The following is an 11,947-nucleotide window of genomic DNA, read 5'->3' on the forward strand; positions in this document are numbered from 1 at the left end:
AATTGACTAAAATGCCCTTATGCTTAAATTTGTGTGATTATATTGTCACAATCAGGAATTTTGTGCCTTGTAACTACAACACTTAAGTCAAATTATGAATCAAAAACATAACATCAAGTATGATGCTTACTCTATGACAACAAAAGTTTCAATCAAACACCTCATGCAACACAAATAGCCGTTAAACAATTGGAAACCCCAGAAGTTCTTATTAAGGCCATTTTTGGACTAGGACTTCTTTATTGGGCCCAAAGGACCAATAAGCTTCCAATTTGGTTATCTTGGGCTTAGAACTCTTAAATGGGCTCTAATTGGACCCATTTCCATTTAATTCAATATTTTGGGCCATATTGGGCCTAGAATGAAATAGAACACCTAAATGGACCTCATTGGGCCATAATTAACCTAATTAGCTATAATGGACCACAAGAATCATAATTGTATTTAATTGGGCCCATGATTTGGATTTAAGCACCAAAGGCCCAAGTCTCCATCTCTCCCCTCTATCTCTCGGCCCAAGAAGAAGAAAAAAAAGAAATGGAGAATTAAGGAGGATTAGCCACCTCCTTAATACCTAAGGGATAACCAAGCATATATCACATGTATCCATGCATAACCTTTCACTTCCCTCTCTCTCTTCTTATTCTATTACTCTCGGCCGAGAGTATCACACACACACATAATCATTCTCTTAAGCACTCTCAAGAACACCCCACAAATCCCTTCACCTTCCTTCAAAAGTTTCGAGATTCAAGGGCTTTGCAAGGAGGATTCTTCACAAAAATCATCATCTTAGGTAAGTTGATGCTTGGATCCACACTCTAGACTCCTTGTTCGATCAAAAATCTCTTCTTAACTCATGTGGAATCATGATCTTACATCTTAGAACCCCCTAAATTTGAAGATCTTCCAAGAAAGGTTGCTAGGGCCGAAAATAGCAACAAACTCTTCTCATTTTCTTCCAAAAACCGAAACCACACCCAAAGGTGAGCTTCATACCCCTATTTTTCTGTTTTATAAGTTTTTGTAGGGGAGAATACAAGCAAATGTGCAAGATCTATGAGTTTCATGTATGTCTTGTGTGATTTTATGCATGTATGTATGGTTTTTATGTGTTATGTGATGATTATACTAGCTAATAATACCTAAAAACCGAGATATACAACATGAAGAATGAAATAAACATATCTTATACCATTCTCCACTAATCAAGCCAATAAAAATGAGTTATTTAGTTAGAATGAACATTTTTGGACACAAAACCCATTTTTGGGCCCAAAATGTCAAAAATACAAAACTAAGGGGCCCAAAACGACAAAACAGAATTTCTGGAGGTTGAAACAAGTCCAAACATTCTTTATGATAATTTTTCTGAATAAAACCACTTTGGAGGGGCTTAAAATGTAAATTTTAAACCTAATGGGCTAAAATGGGGCTTTTCGGCCCAATAAGCCCCAAATTGCGAAAATCCGAAAATAGAGGGGTTGAAACTGCACATTTATGAAAAACAGGGGATTATTAGTGTAATAAAACTATTTTAAGGGTCAAAAATGTTTTCAAATTAGAAAGGGACTAAAAATGTAAAATTTTCCATTTTGGGCTAAAATTGTAAAAATTGCAAAAATGGGGGTCTCAACCGAGAAAATTTCATTTTTAGGGACGACTTAAGCTGTTTTTTAAGTAAAATTTGTGCTAAAAATGTCTTTTCAATAAGTTTTGATACTAAAGTGTCAAGAAAAATAGTTTACGGACTAAACCGGAAATTCTTTTATACACAAAGGGTTAAAAGTGTAAATTTTATCCGAGAAAGGGCTTAAGAAGATAAACTCACATTCTCAAAACAATAGACCCCTTAAAATAAAAGTGCGAATACTACGTCTACCGGCGAAATTGATAATAAATACACCTTCAACACCAAAATCGTTACCAAACGAGTCGATTCGGTCTCGAATCAATAACGAATCAAAAATCAATATACAACGGTACTACAATATACACATGGTAATATATGAGAAGTCAATACACATTCTTTGGGCTCAAAAGTTTCAAATCGTGCTTGTTGGGCCTAGCTAGCCCAATGACATGATCTTTAGGCCCGAAGGGAACACGCTTACATGTTATTGGGTCCTACATGACCTAATTCCTTGTAAAAGGACTTTCAATAGCCTTAGTATGTTGTTGGGCCCCAGGGGTCCTTTGGTACCACTAGCAAAGTCGAGAAGCCAAATGCGAGTTGGACCAAGTGTCGTTCGTATTCACGATAGCCTTGAACGACTTCTGGAATTAACAGGGGCTTCGCATCCTCTTTTCTCCTCGGTCGTGGGGCTATGAGAAGTTAGGGTGATTGGATTAAGTGAGTAGTACGGACGACGCCTAAGGGATCGTTTGTAAAGTTGTAAATTAGTCATTTTCATTAATGCGTGCTTATAACGACTCACAACCCATAATTAATCCCATGTCACCTGGAACTATAGAATACAACGTCGTAACAGAATAATACTAACTATGCCACGTAAATTGATGTATTAGGAAAACATCGGGTTTTCCTAGGGAATTCAACACTTTCACCTATGTAATGCATACAAAGTCGAACAATTATTTACACTTACAGAAATCAACAAGCATACTTACGGATCTTCACACTTTTTCTTACTTACAATAATCTTTTCAGAAAATATCGGATTTTCTGGTGGTTTTCAAAATAACACAAATCATTATTTTTCAAACATTACTTATGAACTCACCAACATTTCATATGTTGACGTTTTTCCAAAATACTTGTATTCTCAGGTAACAGGTAAATCGAAGAAAATGTATCCAGTGATATCATGATGTTTGGTTTAATTAATGTCGAACGGTTTATGTTTTGGAAATGTAATGTTTTAAAACAATGTACTGAATGTAAACACTGATGGTTGTAATATTTCAATGCGTGGTGATGAATGATGTTATGATTCATGTATAATCATTGTGATGGTATTCAATTAAGTCACAATAGCCCTCGGACGTTTCCGCCGTCTGGTTCGGGGGTGTGACATATATGGTACATGTTATCCTATTCTAATATCATCGACCCTCAAATCATGACATTTGATTATATTCAATCCGGTGGTCCAGATCTGTGCATTCTAGTACACAATTGTTAGTAAAAACAAAATAATCTAAGGCCATATATATATATATATATATATATATATATATATATATATATATATATATATATATATATATATATATATATATATATATATATATATAGTTTTAGGTTATTGTATTCTAACTAATTATTGTGTGGATGTAAGAATGATTGTGGGCTAAACATTTTATTTATTTTAAGAAAGTGATTAATACATATTATTAATTTAAAGATAATTAAAAATATCATCTAATTTCATTCTAAGGGTATTTTAGTCAATCAACATAATTTTATTCTAAGGGTATTTTAGTCAATCAACATAAATTTAAAAAGGTAAAATTGCATATTTTAAGGAATAATTAATTCTTTAAACTTTAAAAATCTGATTTTTTGGATAATAAATATGTTAATTCGGGCATTCTAAAAGAATGTGTTTATGATTATCTTGAAAAAAAATATTAAATTCTGATAGAATATTATAAACATATATTATTAAGATTAATAAGTTTTAATGAATATAAATTTTATATGAAAAGAATTTTAATATCTTAAAATCAGTAATTACATTCATTCTTAACAAATACAACTATAAATCAGTAATTAAATTATGATAGAATATTATAAACATATATTATTAAGATTAATAAGTTTTAATGAATATAAATTTTATATGAAAAGAATTTTAATATATTAAAATCAGTAATTACATTCATTCTTAACAAATACAACTATAAACATATATAAATGACATTCATTCTGAAAGAATATAAGTAATAATAGTTAACAATTACCTTTATTCTTTAAGAATAAAAAAGAGAACGGTTAAAAATCAAATAAAAAACAACATTCTTAAACTATGAGTGTGATCATTATTTGATTCCTTCTTCAAGCCATTCCTATTAGGTCTTCAAGCAATTCCTTTATACCCTTGATCATAACATTTTATGAGAATAACTATCATGAAATCATATATATATATATATATATATATATATATATATATATATATCTATATATATATATATATATATATATATATATATATATATATATATATATATATATATATATATATTCAGAATAACTAACATTTTGAGAGAAACATCTACTTTGGTAAACTATTGATCGATTTTTTTCCAATAAAAACCTTTAAAATTATCTTCATATTTAGACATTTATTTATACTAAGATATTCTTATAGAATCTGAATCAGATGACTTTGAACTTGAACTTGAACTTGACCTACGCATTTCCTTTCTTTTCTTTTTTCTTCATTTTCTCCCTTCTTTTTCTTCTCATCTTTCTTGATGTCCGTTTTATCCAAATCATGTGGCATCATCGCTTTAATGTCCAATTTGGTCTTTTCCGGTTTCTGACACTCGTACATCCAGTGTCCGATGTGTTGCCACTTTTGACATTTCTTTTAATTCAAAGTTGCTTGCTTTTCTATGCTTTTTAGTTACATTTTTGTCTTTAGTTCTTTCTTTTCTCGCCATCTGCTTGTCCCTTCATCTTTTTGTCTGTATGTGTTTACATTACGTGTCGCATTTGCTGCTGCACGTTCGACTTGTACATGGCTTAGCCCTTTCGTAGCTGATAAAGCTACAACCTTCATTTTGTCTAACATGATTTACAACCAATTTGAATTCCCTAAACACAAAATGAATCAAACAAAACATGTCAATCATGATAAAAGATACACCTATACACATAGTAAATTAAATATACCGAATTGTGATCAATCAAGTATTTGACAAGTCACGCTTGAATACATGTCGTTAATGACCATGTGCTCCTATATAGGTCAATTTTCATTTTCTCAGGACTCTCATCGAACACCTAAAGAGCATTGAATCGTTAGAACTAACTCCTCTGTTAAAGAGAAAAAAGTGAGGTTTTTTTTGTAAGCATACAACTTTAAACAAAAAACAGTACTAGGGTTTCTGGTGAAACAACAACCTGAAAATCGAAGTTCGACGGATATAGTAATTATATGATCGAGGAGATGAATTGTGACTCTAAGCAATAAATATGATACAGATTCAACAATACATCGCTAATTATTTATGAGCTAAGAAATTTGCAGGGCAAATCATAACAAAATTGGTGTAGTAATAAAGGATCTTAGCAGATTAGAGACTAGAAATAAGATAATTAAACAAATTCTTATAACGAAAGAATTTTACATTACAATAACAAGCTGAAACTTACCAGAGAATGATTCCTATAGAGAACGTTTGTTGCAGAGGTTGAGGTTGAGGTTGCCTGGGGTCGATATCGCCTCCAGGCTGAGTCGGTTTATGGAAGAGGGTAAGGGATTTCTCTCTCTAATAATGATGAAATTGCTCCATTTTTTTTACCTAAAGATGGCATGGTTATTTAGGTTTAGGATTTAAAGGAAAGTAATCCAAAACTCTAAGGATTAATTTAATATTTATTCAATTACCATTTTTAATTAAAAAGCAAGAATACAATTTTACCCTTATTTAGGGTTTTGAAATGATTGGTCCAATATGATTCCTACATCCATGCATCCTAGTGTCATGCATGGACGTAAAGTTAGCAACTTTATGTGGTTTTCCAGCTCTTAGGTATCAGATCTACATTATTGAGTGTTAGAAGGGATGAAAAAGGGCTGATTGAGTTAAGTTGGGAAAACTCGATGACTTTCCTGACAACTTAACGAGTTGGCTCAGGTTCTCCCGCTTTTCTAGATACTATAGGGGCTCGACGAGTTTTCCTGATAACTCGGTGAGTAGGCTCGCATTTTCCCTGTTTCTAAGAGTACTCTAGTAACTCGATGAGTTGAAATGTGCACTCAACGAGTTAGGTCAACATGGAGTTTTGACTTTGGATTTGACCATGGTTGACAAAGATTGACTTTTGAGGGCATTTTGGGTATTTCGAGGTTTTGATAGAAATGGTCACTTGGTGGTTGTAGGCTTTTGAGTGCGGAGCTGAGTTTTTGGAGTTGGATTTTCCCGTTCAGTGCTACTTGTGAGGTAGGTCCTCCTTATGGTACTTATGGGTCGAAGGCACCAATGTCGGCCATTTTGGATTGGTATCCTAGTTATCTTAGGACTCAATGTTGTTATGTTCTGTTAGATTAGTATCATGGTGGATAGGATGATGATATGCTTATTGATCTATATGACATGTGGTTGCTTTTTGATTGATTATGTGTTTATGAATTATGTATATATCGATTAGTGTATGTGTGTGTGGTTGGGTTGAGGCGGTCCTGCTTTGTGCTGAAGATCAATAGACCTAGGGTGGTCCGGATAGACTAAAGGCTTGTGAGGCGGTCAAGATAGGTTGTAGGCCCTACGAGGCAGTCCGGTCATGCCGAAGGCTCGGGAGCAGTCCAAATAGGCTGAAGGTCCTGCGAGGCGGTCCAGTCATGCTGAGGGCTCATTTATGCATGATGTTGTCTGTTATGTTATGTGATGGTATTTTGGCGAAGACTCACTAAGCTCTGGGCTTAAACTTTTTGGCTATATTTCAAGTACCTCAGATGATCATGGAAATACGAAGGCTTTATCGTATACCTCATTGTATTTTGTGTTATGATTTCTAGAAAAACTCTAATGTGAAACCTATTTTGAAAACAATATGTATTAAATGATAGTTTTTGGAGTTATGTAAAAATTCTAAAGTTTTCAAAATTTTATATATATTATATATATATATATATATATATATATATATATATATATATATATATATATATATATATATATATATATATATATATATATAGGTTCGTATGTGGATGGACATCTACTGTGCGGTGAACTAATCATAATTTAGTAAAAATCAATTCATTAAATAAGTTAATAATAGTATGTTAGTAATATTACATGTATATTAATTAATATCTAAAAATAACTTATCATATCCCCTTATTTCAGCAAATCAATTTCTCTTTTACCCTATTAAAACCCACATTCATCAAACAAACAACACTAACGTCGGTGATCTGTCATTCAGCCCACATCTTCCTCATGGACTTCTTGCTCCCCTCCAATATTCATAGTGAGTCGGTCGAAGTAACAGGTAATATTGAAAGTGTTAGAAATCCTAGAATACAACATATTTTTGGGATAAAAACTAAAACCACGTCTTTTTTACACATTCACTTCATGTCTCACCTTCACCTCTTCTTCTTTCTCACGATGCACACAAGTCTCGACCTTGGAAAAAAAATCTTTGATTTTCTTGTCATTTGCTACCTCACATCCTTGGGTAAGTTGGAGAACCAGTATGTGTTCTTAACCTATTTTTACTCAAAATTCTGATTTCCCCCATTCAATTTTGATTTACAATCCAAATGGATTTTCATATATTCCTGGGTTATCTTTTTAGTGAAAGGGGAGAAGATGGATAATCTAGCCATGATTAATCCAATTAAAAGAAATAGGCATTGTTTCGAAAAGAATTGAAGGTATTCAAATTATAATCTTGTTTGTAGTATTTCAATTTTTTTGGTTTACTCATCGAATGATTTTTTTTTTTGTGTAATAAAGAGCACTCTTTGAAAAAGCTCTCAGATTGCAAGGGATTTTCACATGTTGCCATTTGCAAAATAATGGCAAGGGTTTTACAGATATAGCAAATGATAATTATTATATTTTTCATTTTTTTAAATTAATATTGAATTTTTTTATATGAAGTTTTAGGAAAATTACTAGTGATTTGAGATGAAATAATTTAGATTTCTCGACTTTATTGTTATTTTTTTTAATTTGAGATGAAATAATTAGATGTCTCAGCTTTAAATTTTTTTTTTTTTACTAATTTCTTCACTGATTTTTGTCTGATCTTCCCTCCACATTGCAATTTTGACATGTTTACGATTTCTTTTTCCTATTTTTCTGCCTAATTTCTGATTGTTATTGAGAATATGACTTTTCCTTACTCCATATTGCGTCAATCCTATACATCATACCTTTAGTTTCCAAAGTTTAGTTTATTGTGTATCATCTTCCTTGTTAGACGCATGTGATAGCATATTTACGCCTATAGAATGTTGATTAAAAGTTCATCACTATGTTTTTTGTAGATTTTATGTCTTGTAGTTGTATTAGTTCTTAGTATAACCTTTTTTAACAACGGGGATTTATTAGAATTCATTAGTAGTTGTATATACTTCAAAATTGTATGCATACTAACGCGAATTAGATATGCAGATGCATCTTTACCCTTCTATCTAGCATCATGAGAAACTGATAAGTTGATAAGGTTTTATATGAACTTGTGTTCGTTTCCTCATATCGAATAAAACACACAAATCAAGGTTAGATGATTACAACTTCATTGTAACTTGTCAAGGTTAGATTTTTAGTTTTTACAAATTGTTTGGTTCACTTTATCATTAAATTTATAGTTCCTATGCAGATCAAATTAGGTAGTGAATTAGCAATTATGTCAAAATGAAATCTCAAATTCCATTTCTGTCGGATGAAATCTCAAATTCCAATGCTATTCTCACTCATTCTTAAAGAATTGGGGGCTTTCATGCTTGAAGAATATCGATGCTTGATGAATTATTTATAAACTCTGATGGTTTGACGATTGTTGATAGCACATGGACATACAAGAAACCCAAAAAAAAAAGACTAGAATTCGATTTTATGGAAGACGTTAGCAAATAATGTCATTATAACATGATGTATTCCATCTTTCTTAAAGAATTATCAAATAAAATATTTAATTTTTTATGTAGTAATTTTAATATGATTTTCAAGATTCATTCTTACTAGAATGGTATTCTTACTATTATTATTCATCATATATGTTGTTGTATTCTTTAAGAATGTTAATTATCAAAAAAAAAATCTTAAATGGGATTACATTCTTTAAGAATAAATTAAAACAAATTAAATTACATAAGAATTTAATTTCATTCTAACATAACAAAATCAATTATAATTTAAAATTATGTTAGAGTTTAAAATAAATTAATATAAAAAAAATCAGATTTTATAAATTAACAGAATTAGTTATTCTTTAAATCTGATTTTTTTTTTAAATATAGTATAATCGACTAAAATACCTTTACAATAAATTTTGAGTGATTATATGTGTCACACCCCCAAACCAGAATGACGGAAACATTCGGGGGTGGATGACTTCACGTAGTATCACAACAATTGAATATTGTAAAGAAAGTAACACAACCATCATATATATAAAATGAAAACGTATATTGTTGCGTTATACATGTTATCAAAAGAATATTACAATATGATGATAAATGTTCAATAATGAAAATATCTTTTGTGTTCCTTCTTCCAAAAGCTGGTAGTTACCTGTATCACTGATTTCCTGAGAAATACAAGTGGTTTTGAAAAGTGTCAATAATTAAGTTGGTGAGTTCATGAGTGTTTCGAGTTGAAAAGTATATCATTTTTGGTAGTAAATTGGTAAACGAGGTTTTTAGAAAGTCCAATATTTTCTTGTAAGATGATTCAAAAGTTTCCAAAGTTGGAATGTGTTAGTATCTTTTATACTCGAATGATGAAAACAACTTTGTATAAAAATAATGTAGAAAACTGCAATGCACATATGAATCTCGTAAATCAATCTTGTTTTATACTTTTTATGTGAGTTTTATAACCATACTATTGACACTGACGGCCTGTAACAACATTCTTCAAGTGTTGCAGTGTTATGACATTTGTCACCCCAGACCTGCCGGTCTAACTATAGCTAGTAGTTTAGGTGCGGGATTGTCAATCCCGTATAAATCTATACACAAGTATCACGCTCTCCCTCCAAGAGATTATGGTATATAATATAGGACTTGAAATGCATACAAAAATGTACGTTGAAGTTTGAATATCTCACATTGCCTAGTATAAGTAGATTTACAATGAAATGACCTTACTTCTTTTGAAAGTGTTTCGTTTTTCAAGATGTATATGAAAAATGTAGGACTGACTTGTTAACTATACCCATTATAGTTTTTCAGATAGTATGTTCCATTTAGTAGAAATAACTTAGTGACATAATCGCTCTTGTATACATAAGATGTTTGTATCGATATTCGAAGATAGAAATTTCATTTATGTTTATAAAACAATACTTTTAACGTGTAATGTACTTGTATTTCCCCCCCTAAAACATGAAAAAGAATTGAAAAGTAGGGGTATGAACTCACCCGTTAAGTTTGAAGAGAGGGACTAGAGTTAAGTAGAACTTCGATCGCGGATAGTTGCGTCGTCGGGCTCTTCGGGGATCTCTGCAACGTAAATCTTCGTCGGGGGCTCAAGTGCGGAAACCGAGGTGAGGGGAGGGTCTCTGGAGCTTAGAAGTATGAGAGAATGACTGAGGGCTTGTGATTTGTGTGCAAAAACTCGAGCTTATGCCTTCTATTTATAGGGCTGGAAACCCTCGTACGCGACGCGTACCTCCGAAGTACGCATGGCGTACTTCGGTTACGCGGGGCGTAACAATGCGTCATGGCTTACGACTCCTGGATAGCTAAGCGTAGCTTGGGCGGGCCGATGGGACTCGACTCTGGGTCTAGTACGCGGGGCGTACTCCCAGAGAACGCGGGGCGTAATCCGCCCTGTCCTCTTCTAAATTCCGTAACTTTCGTGTACGAGCTCCGTTTTTTGTGTTCTTTATATCCACGCGTAGGTGAGATTATGCTGTACAACTTTTATTTAGACTCTGTCGGCTAGTTTTGTCTTTATTTTTAATGATATATTTTTAATAGGCCGGGCCTCCTAAAGTTCGTTTAAAAACTCATAGGTTCTTTATTCGACGTCGGTTTTTGTTTGTCTTCTCATCCATTTGTTCCTATTGCGGAGATCTTCAACTCTCATTTGGATTGTGTTAGCTAATTTACTCTCGATCTTAAATTCGAGTTTTTAGCCCTCTACTACTGTTACGAAACTTCGAAAATTCATAACTTCTTCATACGAGGTCCAATTTGGGCGATCTTTTTATGCACGCTCACCTTTTAACGAGATCTACGATTTTTGTTTAGATACTTAAGGCTAAAATGCACATTATTGAGATTTTACTTTTTATGTCAAATAATTGTTTTAATGGCGTGTCGTAATTATACGTGTGGTTATAATTTCTTCAATATAACCCGATTTTGAGCGTTCTCTATGTTTTCGGAAAATATAGGGTTGTCACATCATCCCCCTGTTAAGGGAATTTCGTCCCGAAATTTAATCTAAGATAGAGTTTACAGATTAGGAAAAAGATGCGGGTACTTTTGTTTCATTTGATCCTCTCGTTCCCAGGTGTATTCAGGTCCTCGCTTGGCGTTCCAGCGGACCTTTACGATAGGTATGCGGCTTTGTTTAGTTCTTTTGACTTCCCGATCCATAATCTCTACTGGTTCCTCTACAAAATGGAGGTTTTCATTTATTGAAATTTCATCTAGAGGGACGACAAGGGTCTCATCGGATAAGCACTTCTTTAGGTTTGATACGTGAAAGGTAGGGTGTACGTTGTGGAGTTCCTGAGAGTTCGAAGATTATAGTCAAGACCCACAATTTGTCATAAGTGTGGGGTGCATATTTATTAGAGTTGTATTTCGATGCGAGGAAGAAGTATCATCCCGGCTGCCACGACATGGTTGACACTTTCCTATGTTGTGGGGGATTTTTCATCGCGAGAAGAGAATGTCATTCTTGACGAGACGACGTGGTCGACACTTTCCCACGTCATGGTTATTATACATTGCATCTAATTGCAATATTTTGTACTACATTTTCGAAGATGGCGGTCTTGATTTTATTTTTCGGCATATTCAGAAGCGGCAGTTCCGGTTTTCAGTTTTTCAGCAAT

Source organism: Lactuca saligna, chromosome 4 (assembly GCF_052625555.1).
Source record: "Lactuca saligna cultivar CGN05327 chromosome 4, ASM5262555v1, whole genome shotgun sequence".
In the NCBI taxonomy this organism is placed as follows: domain Eukaryota; kingdom Viridiplantae; phylum Streptophyta; class Magnoliopsida; order Asterales; family Asteraceae; genus Lactuca; species Lactuca saligna.